Here is a 19872-nt window from a genome sequence, read left to right on the forward strand (position 1 = left end):
GCCTTGTGTTCCATTTCTAGCACCACCATCAATGTTGCCTTCGGTAAATCATTTCAACATGGTAAACGTATGTTTCATTTGGCAGTAGGAATGCCATATGCCTTAGTGAAATTTTGCATAACTGAAATGGATTTTAAGATATGTGTAAAATGATTCCATCACTTATTAAGTCGTATGCATTGTATGCTTCATAAATTTAACAAATAATAAGAGAATAGCTGATATTTTAGAACTTGAAAAAAAAAAGACCTCTTTAGTTTTGTGTGACCCAGAATTCAGCTTAATTTTGCCTAAAAACCATTCTTAGTGTTAAACATCCAGTGCTTTTGAAAAATCAGCCAAGCTATCCTTGGATATTTAAGTTCCTTTTTGTTCGGAAATGTCATTAACTTGAAATATAAAGATGCTTTCTAAGGAAAGTGGTTTGCCCAGCCAGATCTCTCAGTGTAGTTATTTTGTGATGCGAGCTGTAAAACCCAAACATTGAGGCTGCTTGCCACAATGCCTTGTTGCCCAGACAGTGATGTCATGTTTTAAGCATGTTTAGTTTGCAAAGGTCCTGCTTTTGATCCTTTAGTTGTCACTTTTTTTATGCAGCTCCTCCTAAATTACAAAGGTACTGAAGTAATTTGCCTCATTAAGGTCTGATGCTGACACTGTTGTATTTCATTCGTCATTCTTCTCTTAGCCTCCTTCATTAAGACCTTATTCAAATTTGGATCATGGTTCTACTGCGACATCCATGCCATTATCATCTAAATAGCAATTGCATATTCAAAAAACAACAGCTTCTCCTTAACTGTCTGTAACTTAACATTTACATAGATTCGAGTGGGAATTAAGGAGAAAATGAATCTTTTCTTTGTGATTTGCAACCTCCCCTTTTACCCTTGATTTACTAGTAAAAGTTGAATAAGCTACTTGTAGTCGAAGGAAGACAAAATTATTGATTGCTCAACTTTAGTTTTGTAGAGGTATATATATTATATGTAGTTTCTGTATTAAACAGTTACCCGAGTGACAGTGACCATGATTTAATCACCCATTTATTTGTCAGGCAGCATTTACCATTTTGGATATAATAGGACCTGGTTTAATGCTCTATTAAGAAATCAATAGTATCTTTTACTAACGCAGCAGTGCTAGATAACTTGAAAACATTTAAAGGAAACCTTCTAAAATGATTCAACATATTTGTTCTTTGTAGGATAAACTTAAAAAAAAGAAGTAAATTCTACTATTCAAATAATCTACTTTTCAAACTGTTTTGTTTTGGCCATCTTAAAATTTTATTTTATAATCAGTAAATATTAAGTGGATTTGACCGAAATGAGCAACTGTGGTTACTGGAGAAAAAGGGTTTCAACAGATAGAGTGGGCATAACTATTAGGACTTTATTTTGCCACTAATATGTGATATAGAGGAAAGTCGGTACAAGATACAAGATACACATATGTATGTACAAATAGAGTGGTTATATTACAAGGACCTTTTTAAAGAATTTCTTAACCATAAAAAATGTGCGTGTGTGTGTGTGTGTGTGTGTGTGTGTGTGTGTGTGCCTGTGCGTGCGCAAGGGAGGGCGGGAGAGGGAAGAGGAGTGCAAGAGAGAGGGGGGAAAGAGGGACCTAACCATTAAAAAGGCTAATTATCTATTCAATACCCAATCTTTTGCTGCCTTGCATAATAAATTCTTACATATTTTGTAAATTTCCTGTCATGGTTAAAGAATTTTATTTCCTCTTTGTTTGAAGTGAATTTTCATTTTTTGTTTTTATATCCATATTCTCAAATTTATCAGAATTATACATGTGCGAATAATTATATAACTCAGGAAGTTACTTTCAATGTAGATTGAAGTGAGATTCTAGGCTAATTCTTGTGGATGGGCACAATAGGACCTTGTTCAGTTGTGGATCCTCACCGCCCAGAGTCGGGAAGACTCATCCTTTGTCATCTCTGCGTCTTTTATGAAGATGAGTCCTGGGGATAAATTGAAGTGGTCACATGTTGATGCTCATTTCAAGCAGTGCCAACTGAGGAGGGTAAGATGTTCTAAAACAGTGGTTCTCAACCTTCTGGCCCTTTAAATACAGTACCTCATGTTGTGACCCAACCATAAAATTATTTTCGTTGCTACTTCATAAGTAATAATGCCTACTGCTATGAATCGTAATGTAAATATCTAATATGCAGAATGGTCTTAGGCGACCCCTGTGAAAGGGTCGTTCGACCACCAAAGGGGTCGCGGCCCACAGGTTGAGAACCGCTGCTCTAAAACAAAGCAGAAGAAACTCTGGAGAGAAGGTAAACCACTGGGAAACTTAGAGTTGAAAGAGAAGTCAGGAACAGAGCCTGCAAGGACAGAGCGAGGCTTGGGGAATGGGTAGGGTTTCAGAAGTTATCTGTCCCAAACATATTACATTTTGTAATGTTATTTTCTGACCAGGTGGGGATGAAGTTGTTACAGTGACAGATCTTACTAGATATTATTTTTAACTCTTGCTTATGCTGTCTTAGTCTGTTTGGGCTGCTATAACAAAAAGCACCATCAACTGAGTAGAGTATAAACAACAGAAGTTTATTTCTCACAGTTTGGGAGGTGGGGAATTCCATGATCAAGGTGCTGACAGAGTCAGTGTCTGGTGAGGGCCTGCTTCACCAGGTTCATAGATGGTTCTAGGTTGGTCTTCACTGTGTCCTCACACGGTGAAAAGGTGAGGGAGACCTCTGGGACCTTTTATGTAAAGGCACTAATCTCATTCATGGGGACTTTGCCCTCATAACCTCATCACCCTTCAAAAGCCCCCCTCAGATTTCATCATACTGGGGGGGGGGCAGGGATGACAGTCAGTCAGTCTATTGAATATGCAAATATCAATTTTTAAAATAACCTCTTATAATTTTTTAAAATTATAACGTATCTAGAATGACAATGTAGCAAATACTCTTGTGCCTAATGTAAGAAACAGAATTTATCATTTACCTTTAAGTTCTCAATCTCATTCTTTCTTACTCCCATCTCAGGGTAAATTTCCCTCTTTGAATTCTGTTTCTAACTTTTTCATTCTCTTTTTTAAAACATGCTACCATATCTGTTTATATCTCTAATTTAGTTTTATGTGTCCTAGAAGTATATATAAATGGAATCACAATCACTATGTAGATACAATATTCCTGAACGATTTACCTTTATCATTCAATATCATATATCTGGGATTCATCCATATTGCTGCATGTACCTTTAGTTCTTTAATTTTTATTTGGCATTCCATTGTATGGATATACCATAGTTTATATATGTGTTCTGAGGATGAACATTTGGGGCATTTTTATGTTTTGTTTTACTATTACAAGCTGTGCTGTTTTGGACATTCATAGGCAAAAAAAAAAAAAAAAAAAAGTGAACCTTCATCTAAGTTTAAGCCTTATGCAAAAATTACTAAAATTGACCATGCGCTTAAATGTAAAACATAAAACTATAATAGTTGAAAGGTTTGGGGATCTAGAGAAATTTAGAACTTAGGCACAGTTCCTAAACTTGATACCCAAAACACCAAGAATTGGACTTTATCAAATTTAAAACCTTTTGCTCTGTGAAAGACACTGAGAGAGTGAAAGACAAGCGGTAGAATGGGAGGCAGTATTTGTAAACCACATATTTGTGAAAGGCCTGGTACCTAGAATATATAAAGAACTCTCAAAACTCAACAGTAAGCAAATAACCCAGTTGGGAAATTGGCAAAAGACGTGAAAAGACTTTTCACTGAAGAGGACATACAGATGGAAATAAACACATGAAAACTTGTTCAGTGTTATTAGCCATTAGGCAAATGTACATTAAAACCACAGTGAGGTATTTCCACACACATATCAGAATAGCTAAAATGAAAAATAGTAAAGCCACCAAATCCTGGCAAGGTTGCTGAGAAATGTGGCCTCTCAGCTTTGGTGGGAATATAAAATGATACAACCACTCTGGAAAATAGTTTGATAGTTTCTTTAAAAACTAAACACAAAATTACCATATGACATAGTAAGTGTCCCTTTGGGCATTTATCCCAGAGAAACTGTAGATGTATGTTTACATGAAAACTTGTACAGAAGTGTGTTTAACAGGTTTATTCATAATAACCCCAAACTCAAATGTCCAACAGCTGAATGGTTAAACCAAACTGGAACATCCATACCATGGAATAATACTCAGCAATAAAAAGGAACAAATTATGGGTACATACAACATCTTGGATGAATCTCCAGAAAACTATGCTTAGTGAAAAAGCCAGTCCCTAAAGGTAACACACAGTATGGTTCCATTTATATAATGCTCTTGAAATACTAAATATCATAGAAATGAAGAAAACATTAGTTTTTGTCAGTAGTTAAGGTGAGAGGGAAGTGAGTGTGGCCCTAAGAAAGCACATGTGAGAGATCCTGGTATTGATGGACAGTGTGTCTTGACTATATCAATGTCTGCATCCTGGTTGTGATATTGTACTATCGTTTTGCAAGGTGTTGCCTTTGTGGGAAACTGGGTAGAGGGTACCTGGGTTCTCTCTGTATTATTTCTTATACCTGCATGCAAATCTACAGTTATCTCAAAATAAAAGTTCAATTAAAAGACAAAACAGTGCTGTTATGAAAATTGTTATGCATTTCTCCTTGTCCACATATGTGATCTTTCCTCTAGATTTTATTTCTAGGAGGAATTGCAGGCTGTGAACATGTTGACTTTAGTAAACTTTAGTAAAGCTTGGCAAATGGTTTTCCCAAGTGCTTTAACTAATGTACTCTTCTACCCAAAAGTATATGAGAATTCTGATTGTACTACTTAATATTGTTAACACTCTATTGTTAACACTAATATTGTGAAACTTAAATTTTTATCATTATGGTTTTAAATTATATTTCCCTAATTATAATGAACTTGGGCATTTTTATTTATGTTTAGTAGAAGCAAAAAATAATGAAAAAGGAAATACAAATGCAATAGAGAGGAACGATAACTTCTAAAGTTGATCTATGAAAAGACTAAGGAAGAAAATAGCGAAGGAGTACGCCAATAACATGAGAGGGAAAACAGGACATAACACAAATATCCCAGAGATTATTTTGTGTTATTTTTATCAGTTTGTAGTGTTACTTTTTTTTTTTTTTTTTTTTTACTTTTTTTGAGGATAAATTCTATTTTGGTGGATAGTTATATCCATTTAACTTCTTAGTACTTTAGGGTATGGACAACTTAGTAGACAAACCTGCTGCTGCTATTTCAACAACTCAAGCTTTATAAGCTCTGGCCATAGCCAGTTTGTGGATTTCTATGGTTCCATATTAAGAATAAGTATTATTGTTTAAAACAAGGACAGGGTAACTCTGTGTTGTTTTGTCTCAATTTCATAACTTTCTGTTGACATATATGTGACATCTTAAATATTTATCCTTTTTGTAAGAAAATTGTTGTTTCATTGTTATGATTCTATTAATTTTGACTTTTGACTTGTACACTTGATTATTATCATTCTGTATTTATTTAATTTCTGGATGATTTCATAGCTCTCTATTCACCATGTAGCTTATACAGTTTTACCTAGAATTAGTGGTAAAAGCATGTTGTATAGTATATAAAGGACAAAAGGTAGTAGGTCAAAAAATGTAAAATTGATCTAAAATCTTTCATATGAGGGCAGAATAACACAGGACTTTGTAGTATTTCAGTTAAATTGCAAGCATTATCATTTACTAGTTTTTCTGGATGTTAGTAATTAGTAAAAAAAAAAAAAGGAGAATCATGTTTAAATTAAGTTTGAGAAATGCTTGGCTTTTAAAGTGGTTGAAGATATTTCCCAAGAACTTTTTAGTCTTCAGTTTCTATGTCTTGAAAATATCTAATTTTGGTTTATAATATTCAGCAAGCCCCAAACTGCCTTAAAACTCCCTTTTCTTTTTCATTGAGGAGCTTATAAAACTGAATATTCTATTGAACCCACATTTATTAAAATGCTACTGAGAATAACTTTCAGAAACTTATCATTAATTGTTTAAAATTTTAAAAATTCTGGAATTACACATTTGAGATCTTTAATTAAAAAGTTTTATATCATTAAAATTGATTAATGTGTATTAATTAATAATGATGCCTAATATTTGCCCAGAGCTTTCGGCACACAATGACATATCTGATTTCATTTTTCTTGGAAGCAGCCCTGTGTTGTTGTGGGTTGGCTGCTTGTGTCCTTCTGGAATCATTCAAGCCTCAAGTTAAACATGTCTGTTCTGTAAATGCTGCTGGAAATTTCATTCAGGAATTCTTAAATTTGTTGCTGAAATTCTTTCCATCTTATTGATTCACTGAAGTAATAAATACGTTAGATGAAGCATTTTTTTCTTCAGTTAAATAAAGAACAATAATCCAATTAATTGAAAATTTGCCTGTTTATGTTAGCATTTTCAGGTTCTCCTGTGCTGCTTATAGCTTTGTGGATGGTCGACATTAGCTGTTTTAGTTTGACTAGTAGAGTTCTGATGTTCAGACTTCATTATTAATGAAAATAAAATATTATCTGTGTCAAGATGGAAAAATGTATTTACTGTATATTTTATTTGAAAAATGAGTTTTAAATTTATAATTAAAAATTATGATTGACATTTATTTAAATATACACTAATCAGGTTTCTTTGGGAACCTTTATTAAAAATACGAAATAAGAATTGGAAGTATAGATTTGGTCTTTAACAAAAATTCGGAGAGTAAATATGTACTTTTTCTTAATATTCTTCAAATACCTTTGCTTCCTTTTAGTGCCTCCATTATTGTATCCATTATTTTGGATAGAGGGATCCCATTTATTCTCAAAGAAAAGTGTACCAGGGAAGTGTGAACTGACCTCCACTTAAGTGGCTTTGCAGATTGACTGATACGCTCCAACTTTCAATGAAGCCCTGAGAGTTGGCTGCAGGTGGCTGTCTCTGGTACTCAGGTGTGCTGTGCTCTCCAAGTTTCACATTCTCTGCTCCCGAATGTGTATACTTGTTACTATAATTGCACAACTTAACTTTCAAGTATATGAGTATAAAAAAGGAGTAACCATTTCCACCAAAACGAAAGAATCTGGGAATCTGCATCATACTGATTTGCAAATGTCTTTAAGTTCTCATCTGCTTAAAAACATTTGGAGATTGTGTACAATTAGTTATATTTTGAGCTTATGTAAGAAAGGCTCAGAAACCTAATCGGAGCTCTATTGTACATAAAGGCCTCAGCCCAAAATGTTGTTTTGTGATGAGCTGAGGACAAGGTAGTTAAAGTGACAGATCTTACCAGATATTATTTTTAGCTCTTTCTTATGCCGTCTTTTTATTGATAATGACAGTTTTATTGCAGTCAGTTGTATCAGATAGTTGAAACAGATATCCAAAATGATGACATTGGAGAGCAGAGCATGAGGCAATATAAAAAAAAGTAAAAAAATAAAAGATTTAAAAGAAAAGATGGAATTACAGTTCCTTAGGCAGTAGTGCAACTAGAACTAAAAAATTACAACTTTTTGTTATAGGCAAATCCTAGAACTTTAGAAAAATATACATTATACATGTTTTAGTTTTTTAACAGATGGACTCTCAATTATTTAAGCCTTTCCCTCCATTAGTATGTACCTTCAGGATAGGAACACTTGAAAATAAGCTTACCTGAAATGATTGCTCCTTGTTCTGAGGACCTTAGAGAAAGTGACCTGAAGGCCATAGTTTTGTATTGAATGAATGCCCTTGCTCTAACCTTTGAATCGGAACATTTTTCAGTGGTTAGAGGAGATATAAAAAAACACACAAGAGTTTTGAGTTTTAATTTGGGAAAAAAGTATAAGAACTGGCAGTCATATAAAATAGATAACATAAAACATTTAAAAATATTACAGTGATAGCACAGAGCACGATTTCCACTTAAGCATTTAGTAAACTTTGATGAAAGCTGTGACTTACAAGGAGATACTGATGTTGTTGTGTAGGTGTCTTTAATGATCTCAAAGCGAAGACTTTTGTCAACTAGTAAGAGTAATGTATGGTAAACTAAGAGTCACAGTTTTGATTTATTTAATGAAATTATGAATGATACAGAAACCATACCGGTTGTAACAGGAAAGGATGGATCTAAATATGAAGAGAAGGAGCAGATAACAGCAATACAGAGCCAAAAAATACTCATGTCATAGTTACAGATGCCTTAGAAATAGTTTTATGTTGTATTGAGTAATAGCTTGAATCTGTATTCAGTAATATAATACAGGAAGGAACAATGCTGGGGAAAATAGTATTTCTTTTGAATAAGTTCAATTTATTCACTTTATTAAGTGGATATAATTTATTAGTTTTGAATGAATATATAATGTTTAGGGAATTCATTTTTTAAATGATTTCCTGTTAAACTGGATTTTTATTAATTGAAGACATGGTTCTAATCACATTGGATAAGATAGACTCTATTATATTTAATTCTTCCATTTTTTTCACTTAGGGCATCAAAAATATGGATTGTTTGTAAAACAATTTGTATTTTGAATACATAAAATTAATGTTAAATAAAAAGAAACTAAATTGTGATTGTGTGGTTTGGGAACTGTGGTTTGGATGAGAGTGTGAGATTGAAATTTTGACCTACAGATTTTGTTTAAATATCACCACTGCTATGTATGTTTAAGGTTATAGCTAGTCATAAATAATAGTCAAATTAACATTTCTGTCATATGAAAGCCTTTTTGAGAGTTGCCTATTAATTGAACCTGATGTTTAACAGTTATTTTAGAATATTAAGCAGAATAACTGAATGTACTGTAGATTCTATTAATCATAGTGATGTAGCTTTTAGATGTTAGGAAAATCCAGTTTTTAGATTCATTATTTGAGCAGAATTAATAAAGTAAAACTGGCATCATTCATTTGAGAAGGAAAAATATTGCAGAATTGAGTGATTTTTCTAAATAATGTGTTGACTATAATTTGAATGTGTTATTTTTATCCCCGAAGGCATTTTGAAATGTATTGATGTGAATTTCTTATAATATGCTATATTTTAATTATAGAACTATTGTAATATTTTTAATGATGCCATATGTTGCCGAGGACATGGGTTTGGTTGTCTGTTGTGGTTTATCAATATATTCCTAGCACTTGTGTGAAATGAATGACTAATTAAGAAACAGGAGAGTAGAAATGTATAATCAAAATTTTAAAATTTATACCTTCAAAATCATACTTTAAAGTTATTTTGAAGAAAAAAAGCTTGAAATAGAGGGTTAAAAAATCAAGGCTATTTGGAAATCCGTGCTTTACTATTTATTATTGTCTACATCCAAAAATATTTTCTTGGAACTTTTTTTCTGATTAGCTTCTGAGGCTCTGATGATGCTAGGATTTTATTTATTTTATTTTAAAAGTGCCTCTGATTTACCTCATCTATTTGTATGGATATCATTTCTGACAAGGCATTTATCAAATATGGACAATAACAAGCAGTAAAAAGACTGCCTGAGATAGGCAGAAACCTGTTTTTCTTTCCTTCTGACTCTCAGAAGCAATCAGCATAAGCTTTATTTTAATTTATAGATTAATTTTTAAAAAACCTCTAAATTACGACTCATTATGGTAAGGTGAAGCTGGGGATTTTTTTTTTTTAAAGTTTCAAGCGAAGTTTAGAAACCAGTGATTATGATCAATTTCCTTAGAATTTCCTAGTATGTTTAATGCAAATTAGAGAGAAAATGGAAGTTTTTTTAAATATTAAAAAAAAACTTTGAAGATTTTTATTTCTTTTATAAAAGTGTTTTAAAGAACTTCTTTTCCTGGCTTTTTGTTAAGATTCAGTGATGACTTAGCTAAAAACACCTTTAGGGTGGACTCAGAAGATCTGAAAGATACAGTGATGAAATGTGATTAACAAGCTGTAGTGGAGGGTCACAAATGTGTGATTTTGAAGTCTCCTCCATTTGAAACCAATTTTCAGAGCCTTGAATTCTAGCTAGTACATAGCACGCTACAAATGGAAAGCCTACACTGGAGCAGTGTAATTAGGGTAAGCCATTGCATCTGCACTTGTATCGCAGCAACTGAATTTGAAACCAGCTGCAAAATGGTGACTAATCTTCCTGGCAAGCCCGCATGAGAGTGTAGCACAATAAGCCAGCTTCAGCCTCGTGGGCACATGCTCCTCCAGCTCCCTCTGAGCAGGTGATGGTGATGATGCAATCTGATTATACTTTTGAATGTATTCTAACCACAGTCAATAGTTGAGTCTCTCAAGGGATTTCACAAAAGACTTCAAACCGACTATATGTTTTTTTGGATTCTTTCAACTATAGAAGGGCCATGGCGACTAATACGGTTTTTTTCCACCTTATTATAGTACTTTGTAGTACCTTATTATCTTAAATTTGGGAGGTTTTTAATAAGTTTTTATATGTGAAGACGAGAAAAATAATGTGGAAAGAAGGAAGTACTTGAACTTGGAGCTCTAGTTCAGAATTGTTCATGGCTACTTATACTGATGAATTAACATGATTGAACTGCCCAGCCAGTTTAATTCTGCACAAACAGGACATGGTGAATCAGTAGGCTAGGAAGCGGTACCTAACCTTTCTGTATGTAGAGATGCACCTCCATAGCTATATAACCTGTCCTGATGAGGTGGTACTTAGCAGTCTTGAACATTAGAAGTGTTTAATAAATAGTTTGACTTGGACTTGAACCTTTATTTTTCATCTTTAAAGGGAATAATAGTTCCTCCTTCTAGTATAGCACAGAGGGATATGGTGAGGATGAATAAAGCCATCTATTTAAGAATGCATGTCATATTTGGAAAAAAAGTGTGGCAGGACATAAAATATAGTCACAAGTATAATGTCAAATGAGTAGTTCATAAATAGAATGTTTATAAATTATTTGTTAATCTTAAATTTAAATATTAAAAAATATATAGCTTGCAAAAAAGGACATGAAGACCACAAGACCATTGAATAGAATTTGCAAATTATATACCCCTGAGAATAAAGGTGGGGGAGGAAGGGTGGAAAAAACTCTTACTTGCCGATACTCAAACTTAGCGTACATTTGACTCGTTTTGGATGCTTGTCAGAAGAGCATATGCCTGGGCTTCATCCCCTTCAATTCTGGGTTTGTAGGCTTGGAGTGGGTCCCAGGCACCTGTGATTTTAATCATCTCCCTCCGGAGCCCTCTCCCTTCATGATTTTGATACACACCAAAATTTGAGAAACTCTAACCCGGACATCTATAGTATTATAATATGGGCTACTAGGTATAAGTATACTACTGTAGTATAGATGGTGTCCCAAAAAATGTATACACACACTTTGAGTAATTATAAAGGCAGTGTTTATTAAAATGCGTTTCGTTTTCAAAATTGAGCTATCAGCTATTACAGTGTGTATACATTTTTTGGGACACCTTATAGACTACTAAGCTTCCTAATTTACACACAAAAGAAACATTTTCAATGCCATTAGGAGAAATAAACTTTTCACATGGTAATTATAAAAAGGCTTTTTTAAAAACAACAACCAATAGTTGCTGTGTTCAGTTGTGATTTTGTAGAAGCCAATATATTTTTTCATATATTTTTAAATCTTTTAATATAAATAAAGGGCATTTTACTGAAAAACTAAAAACCTTCAGTGAAGTGAATTAAGTGAATTGAGTGCAGATATGCTGCCTTCCAGTAGTCTGAATTTGTAGAAAAGTAGTATTTAGACTACCTAGAACAGTGGTTCTCAACCTTGGCTGCACATTAGAATCACCTGGGAATCTTTTTAAAATCCTGATTTCTGGGGCCCCACCCCATAACAAAGAAACAGAATTTCCGGAGGATGAGGCCCAGAAATCAGGATTTTAAAAAGATTGATTCTAATGTGCAGCCAAGGTTGAGAACTACTGACCTAGACGAATGCGTGGTTAGCATGTATTGGGGATTGACTTGTGTCTTCCAAAAAGATATGTTTAAAACCTAACCTCCAATACCTATGAATGTAACCTTATTTGAAAATAGTCTTTGCAGATGTAAACAAGTTAAGATGAGGTTGTGGAGCCCTAGCCGGTTTGGCTCAGTGGATAGAGCATCGGCCTGCAGACTTAAGGGTCCCAGGTTCGATTCTGGTCAAGGGCACATGCCCAGATTGTGGGCTTGATGCCCATTAGGGGGGCGTGCAGGAGGCAGCCAATCAATGATTCTTTCTCATCATTGATGTTTCTATCTCTCTCTCCCTCTTCCTTCCTCTATGAAATAAGTAACAATATATTTTTTTAAAAAAGATGAGGCTGCGGAGTTAGGCAGCCCCAGATCATGTTAGACTTTGTGGGTCCTGATAATGTCGTTGTCTTAAGAGAAGTGGAAGCCGTTGATGAACATTGAACTGTGGGTGAAAGAGGCAAGAACAAATACAGGTTTGAAAATATGCTCTTCCATTTTCTTCCTTTAATTGACAAGATTATGCCTCTCAGACGGATGCTGCTCATTCTGTGATGGGGGTTGTCATTCTCCTGCTGCCACCCTGCCACTTCAGTCCCTTTCCTTTCGACCTCATTAATAAGGACACCATCTCCTGAGCTTCATACCACCTGCCATCCTCTACTCACTTGAGATCGAGTCCCAGAATTCAAAGGCCCCTTTGACTTGGCCTTTTCCCTTTCCCAGCTCCTATAGTCAGACAGGGCAACTCTAATATCCATGATGATGCCCTAACCCCAATCCCTTATTCTCCAAAGCTTTCCTTGCCAATGACTTTTTACCTTTTCTACCGTAGCAATTTTCTGCTGTGGCCTTGCTCTATAGCCACTCTGAATCATGCTTCCTCTGAAATCTTAAATCTTCAACCCAGAAATCCTATTCTCAGGTCAGGTGGTCTCTCTTTCATGCCACTATTCCTGCTTGTTCATCTGACTCATTGACAGCTTTCATGTGCTCAGTCTCTCACCACATCCTGACTTCTTTTCTTATCCGGCCTGGAGCCTGTGGCCAATCACTGCAGTACTGTGAGATCAGGTCCCAATTATTTTGGTCCCTGCCAGTTTTCAACTCCGGATAAACCCAACCTTTCCCTTTTATGCCCTTGCCCCCATGCTATCTATACTAAGCGTTCCTGGAGAAAATTATAATTATGTTTATGGGCACTATAATATATTGTTGCTTTCTTGTTATCTGAGCTGTCAACTCTCTTCTTTTTTCCTTTTTCGTCAGCTTTGTCTTAACAGAGTGGATGTCAACTTTGCACACTGGAATCACCTGGGGGTGTTCTAAAAAAATATCAATGCCTTGGTTCTACTGCTAGGGATCCTGATGTAAATGACCTTTAGAATCTCCCCAGGTGATCCTAATGTACAGCCAAGGTTGAGAACCACTGTGCTAATATGCCCACAGAGGCTGATGGACATGTTCCCTCCTCTTGAGCTTTCTGCCAGTCCTCACTTTAAGCAGGTGACTTTCCTCATCAAACAGTCTTCCTTTTCCTACCTGTACTTACTTTTAATTGTATCCCTACTTGCCTAGTTCATTCTTTTTTTGGAGTAAAAATAAATTGCTTACATCCTAATATTTGACCCCTTCAAAGGTACACTGGATGTTATTCTTTTTCTCCTCCACTCCTGATCTAGCCAGGTGATCTGAGTGGTTAGATTTAAGAAGTAGGTATGTACTGTACTCATAAGCATGCATTTTTCTCTTAAAAACAAAATGCGGGGAAATAAAACAATCAAACCCAAGTTTAGCAATAGTAAGTAGAATATTGAAAGATGGTGTTTTCAAAGCAAATAATATTTGATGAAATATAATGAGCAGTGATATCGGAAAGATGGTTGGGACTGGAGAGGGGCAGCAATATGAGGGGGGCATGTTATACTAACTTTTTTGAACTTTGATTTTCAAATACTTGGAAAGTGTTTTTCTTTTGAGTGGAAGAAAATGATCACATATATGTTTTAAGGATAGAACTGTGGTAGCAGTATATACAGAGCATGGTCTGAAGAGGAAACAGGGTTGAGACACGGAGACATTTGGGAGCCATCTGCAATGGTCGAGGCAAGAAATGACGTCCTGGACTGGATGTGTAGCAGTGAAGACAAAAGGGGAAAACAGCTTCTAGAGGTAATTTTAGGGGTAGAATCAAGAGGATTGGGTCATTTTACATTTCAGAGCATTAATTATGCCAAGGCTCATAGGTATATATTGTGCTCATAGTAATTAACCCAAAAGATTCTTTGCTAAATTGCCTACTTATTTATAAGCTACCTGTCTTAGTCCGTTTGAGTGGAGTAACAAAATTACCATAAACCAAACCTGTGGCATATAAGCAACAGAAATCTATTTCTCACAGTTCTGGAAGCTAGGAAGTCCATGATCAAGGTGCTGTGGGATCGGTGTCTGGAGAGAGCCCACTTCCTGGTTCCCACAGGCCATCTTCCAGCTGTGTCCTCACATGGAGGAAGGGGTGAGGGATCTCTTATAAAGACACTAATTCCGTACATGAAAGCTCTATCATTATGACCCAATCAACTCCCAAAGGTTCTATCCAAGTACCATCACCTTGGGGGTTAGGGTTTTAACCTATGAATTTTGGGGAGACACAAACATTTAGGTTATAGCACTGCTTTAATAAAAGAGACTTTTTACTGGGAAAAAAAAACTTTTAAGAATATAAATCTCTTCTCTGGAATGTAATGTTTGACCAAATTTGAAATATGCTAATTTGATTACTGTTGAAGAATTTTTTATGGTCTATTATAGTAAAATGTATGAAAGAAACCTTTAGTCTAAAAATATCATAATCAGGAGAAGTGTAGTGGAAGGGTTTAGACTGTGGATACAAACTGGATTTGAAACTTGGCTTGTACCCTAACTGACCTGGTGACCTGGGCATGTTGCTAAGCTTCCTTTTCCTTATATGTAAAGTGGGGAAAGTAAGAGGATCTACCTCATAGGGTTGAGAGGAATATCTGAGATAAATATTAGCTATTATTATTTTGGGTTACATAGCTAATTTTAGATAAATATTCTTACAACTTCTGCTTGGCTTACTTGCTCTAGCCATTGAGACTCACTAAAATATCATTTGGTAAGAAAAAACAATGAGTAATTCATGTCCCTTTAAAAAAATATTTATTGGCCGAGCATTTGTGAATTGATATGTCTGACTCTTGGTAAACATAAAAAAGTTGATTCTCCCATGAAGTTCCAGCTGAGCATTTCCCCCCCCCTGAAATTTGGGTATTGATCTTAACTGCTTTAGTCAATAAATTCTGCAGAGAGAAGAAAAGTAAGCAGAACAGTAAAGTGAAGAGGGAAACAATTACTATTTTTTTTCAGATCTATTTTCCAGACTTTCTATTTCTGGTACTTGCAGATATACAACTGAGCAGTGGCTTCATTTTGTTGAGAACCGATGTCCTACTTATCTTTTGCTGTGAAACGAACCACACAAACTTAGTGGCATAAACCAATAATAATGCTATTATCTCCCATATTCCTGTGGGTTAACTGGGCTTAGCTGGGCAGCTCTTGGTTGAGCTGTTTCATGTGGTTGTAATCAGGTGTTAGCTGGAGTTGCTGTCATTACAAAGCTCGGCTGAGCTTGATGTCCAGAGTAGTTGACTCACATGGCTGCCGGTTGATGCTGGCTCAGGCTAAGCTGTGAGAAAGAATACCTCTTCCTAGCACCGCTCATAAAGTGGTGGGTGCGTGCTGGGAGTCAGCAATCATGGACGCAGGAAGTAGAAGCTGCCAGGTCATTTAAGAGCTACACCCAGAACCCGTACAAGCATCATTGTCACCATGTTCCATTGATCCAAGTAGCATCAGGGTGTTCCCAGATTCAAGGGTGGAGAGAAGAAAACAACAGCTCTGAAGGGGGAAATGTGATGGGAGACCTTGTGACCAGCTTGAGGAAATAAAATGTGTCACAATCAGTGAGAAGAGGAAAGGTAGAGAAGAAAGTACAGAGGTTGTCAATATTCTTATCACATTAAAAAATTAATACTTTTTTATTTTGGAATAATTTCAGATTTATAGAAAAACTGTAAAAATAGCACAGTGTGTTTTTTATATCTTTCAATCACATCTTACACAGCATGGTAGATTTGTTAGCGCTGAGAAATTGTCAGTTTTTCCACTAATATCCTTTTTTTTTTTTTGTCCCAGGATTGAATCCAGGATACTACATTGTCTCTAGTCACCTTCTATTTTAACACGTTAACTGATCTCTCTCATACTGAGTTTTCTCCTTTCAAAACCTAGTAGGAAATGCTTTACTTATGAATATGCATCTTTATAAATAATAATATTTTTTTAAAAATGGACTGTCAGTTGGAGAATTAGTGACTTCTAAAATATAGAAGCCTTTATAGGATGCTGTAAGATGTTTTCTTTTATTATTTATTTTCTTTTATTTTATTTTATTTATTGTCTAAAGTTTTACATATGTCTCCTTTTCTCCCCGCTTGATCCTACCCCCCACCCCCAGCCATTCCCATCCCAGGCAAGCCCCCACCGCCCTGTAAGATGTTTTCAAATGAGTTGCTAATAGTCTCCTAACATGGGAAAAATAATAAAATTTGTAATAGAAGTATATAACAGCATAGCCATTTTAAAATTTCCATGTTAGCTCTAAACCTTAATCTTTGTTGTATTTGTGACTGAAAAAAATTAAAAAAAATTAAAACAACTTAAATTGGACTTTGACATTGCCGTTTAAATTTCCGTTTAAATTTATAGACTTCAACATAATCACCATTTTTTGGTGATCCAACTTTCAGTCTGATTTTCCACCTCATTGAAAACATTCTCCAGCTGCTGCCGAGTGATTTCATAAGTTGCATTCATGATCCTGGCTCGGAGTTCCTTTAAAGAATGTCGTCTGGATGAATACACAGCAGTTTTAACAGAGTCCCATAAAATATAGTTCAGTGGGATAGGTCAAGTTTAAAGTTGCACAAGGATTTCATAAACACCCTGGGTAGATGGGCACTAAAACGTTGAATGTGTTATATGGAAAAACCTCATAAAGGATGGCAGTGTTCCAGGCGTGGATTAAGTTGGTCATCTATGAAACAATTGCTACTACTGATGGTTCTTAATAGTACCACCTGCTAGTTCTTTCATATTAAATTGTGTGAAATAACACATTCTGTAAACTGATGAACTGTTTGTTTATTTAATAAATCCATCAATGAAAGAAACTTCTGTCATAAGAAATGGAGTTGTTTATTAGACCCGAAAGGTCTTAAGCCAGAAATGTCAGGCATTTTTGTGGACAAAGAGTGTTATAATCTGGCATTGTTGTTTTGTTTTTTTAAACAGCAGCAAGTTACACACCATACCCAGTTGGCGTATTTGTCTTTTATCTGGCAGGAAGCTCAGAATCTCTGGGTATCAGCCAATGCCATGCTAACCCTCAGAATGACATCAGTGGTTGATGTATAGTTCTGAGGGTACCACTAGGCTGTAAGTGTGCACTGAAGACCGACACTTCGGTGTTTCATGGATGCATTCCTTTGCCAATTTTATTTATTGGTTTAGTGGGAATATCTTTCATCCAGCCATGACAGTTGCCATCGTAGAAAACAAAGCAAACTAATAGGAGCTTCATATTCCTAAATTGAAATCGTGGTCCCCTTGTTAGGATAGACCTTGCTTATGTTTTGAAATTAATACAGTCTCATGAATTGGACGGTAGGCAGAAGACATTAGCAGTACGTGGTAATTATACCTACACAGGCTGGTCTTTTGCCAGACATTGTGCAGAATTAATCCCAGGCAGTTTTTGCTACTAGCCGTTCATGTCAATTGAAGTTACATATTCCGCTAAAATGCCTCAATAGTTTTCAACTAGGTTACTGAACCTTTCTTTCAATTTATTATTAACATGTGAGTTGTTTATATTTATGTATTTTGTATGCTAAACATGCTCTATTTGTATTTAGTGGCTTGGTACTACCTTGACTCTAGATACCACACACTAAGACAGATTTCCCATCTATATTATAAAAGGCCTGTGGCCCTAAGGCTGTAACGACCAAAGACTGGCGCAGGTGGGCGGAGCTGTAAGCACGGCAGGGCTCGGGCGGGGCCATGATTTTGCGCACTGGGCTTCTAGTTTATTGATCAAATTATAGATTTTCTTTCACACATAATATGAGTAGCTCTCTTTAGAGAAGAATATATGAGTATAATTTCTGGTTCTTTTAGGTAATCCTGGACTTCTAATTTCCTTGCTTTTTTTTTAAAGGGTTCTAATTGTCATTTTTATTTATTTTTTGTTATAATTAAGAATTAGCAGTGTATGTTTTAATTCCCAAGTATAGGATTATCCTTAAAAAATTTTTTTGTATCCACATTATTATTATCGCAGTTATTCTAAAGTTACTATAGGGCTGTAAGCTTAAATTAGAACATTCCTTTTGAGATCCCGTCCCTAGTTCTGCAATTGTCCTAGTTCTGTAAGCTCTTAGCTCACGGAGTCTCAGAGCTGAGTCCACTGGAGTGTGATTTCAGGAGTGCTGGGTCAAATTAAAATAGTAGGTTTACTCTAGTAGAGATGGGAATCTTTTCTCAGTTCCCAGAAATTCCCTGGTTCCTGTGCCTTGGGGTTGTAGCTAACCTTTATTTATTATTGTGAAAGCTTTTAATTTGAATCAAATAACCCTTAAGAAGTTGATGACTATAGGAAGCTTATGCTTTTGAAAGTATCTTCTCTACTTAACTAAGTTATATTTTGGTGCTTTTACTTACCAGAGTTAAATCTCTCTCCTTATTCAGCTTTCACCTAAGTAAATTAGAATTATTACTATACATTTGAGGTTTTATCATAAATACTCAAGATTATGAGGAATGTGGTTAAAATGAAGCCCTTTATCCCACCATGCTAAAACCAAATGTGTAGCCTAAAAGTCTTCCATGATCTTGCCCATTTTCCATTCTCCCTCTTTTAATGAATTAGTTATCTATTATTTCCATTGATTTGTGTTACCACCTTATGGTCTTTGAAGCCAAATGAAATGCCAACTAACTTAATTTTTTTTTTCATTTCAAAAGCAATGTTTTGAATCCCAAATGCATTAACTAAAAATGCTTTGCAATCTACCATTGTTCCGGAAATATGTAAGGCCTAAGGCTGATATCGAAAAGCATTTTCATTCAATTTGAATTGTTTTGTGTAGTAGAGATAATATTATAAAGTGTTTTACTTATACTCCTAAAATTGTGCTTAATAAATATATGTGAAAAGGGTGGTGTTATTGTAGTATTTTCTATCATGAAATACTTGGGTTTCATAAAACCAATGGTGTAAAGAAGCTTCCAGGAGCATATCAAATAAATTACTATTTAATAGACAATGATTTGTCCGTGAAGTGAGATTACACCTTAAATGAATATTGTTGCAAGGTCAGTTAAAGAGAAAAGTTGACATTGGGTGATTGATAATATACCATTCTTCAAGGCACAGATATTGTAGCTGGAAATAACTCATCAAGGTACCAGATTTGAAGGAAAAAGTATAATCTAAAGGTAATTTTTAAATATGCAAATATATTGTACCTTAAAACTATATATAAATGTATACATGTGTATATGTCTGCATACATATCCATATATATATATATATATATATATATATATATATATATTAAAAACATAATATGTCAATTAGACCAGACAGCCAAAGGACCTTAAGGATGAAGCCGGGGCTGCGAGGGCAGCCACAGCGGCTTACCTTGGCCCTCACAGCCCCAGCTTCGTCTGGAAGGTCTTCCAGAAGGACGTCCGGAAGGTCGTTCAGCTGTCTGGTCTAATTAGCATATTATGCTTTTATTATGTAGAAAA

General features: G+C 35.1%; 1 protein-coding gene across 2 annotated transcripts in view; it reads left to right on the forward strand.

Annotated features, from left to right (window-relative positions):
* The window catches only part of UMAD1 (UBAP1-MVB12-associated (UMA) domain containing 1), a 152821-nt gene that overhangs the window by 20317 nt on the left and 112632 nt on the right, over window positions 1–19872 (forward strand). Inside the window, exon 1 of one of the 2 annotated variants that reach the window (XM_023750753.1) lies at window positions 13981–14142. The exons of the other annotated variant lie outside the window; for it this stretch is intronic. The gene's annotated coding sequence lies outside the window, so the exon portion shown is untranslated. Of the gene's footprint in view, window positions 1–13980; window positions 14143–19872 lie in introns of those variants that run through there. 2 annotated transcript variants of the gene reach the window in all.

The sequence above is a fragment of the Myotis lucifugus genome, unplaced genomic scaffold (genome assembly GCF_000147115.1).
Source record: "Myotis lucifugus unplaced genomic scaffold, Myoluc2.0 scaffold_15, whole genome shotgun sequence".
In the NCBI taxonomy this organism is placed as follows: domain Eukaryota; kingdom Metazoa; phylum Chordata; class Mammalia; order Chiroptera; family Vespertilionidae; genus Myotis; species Myotis lucifugus.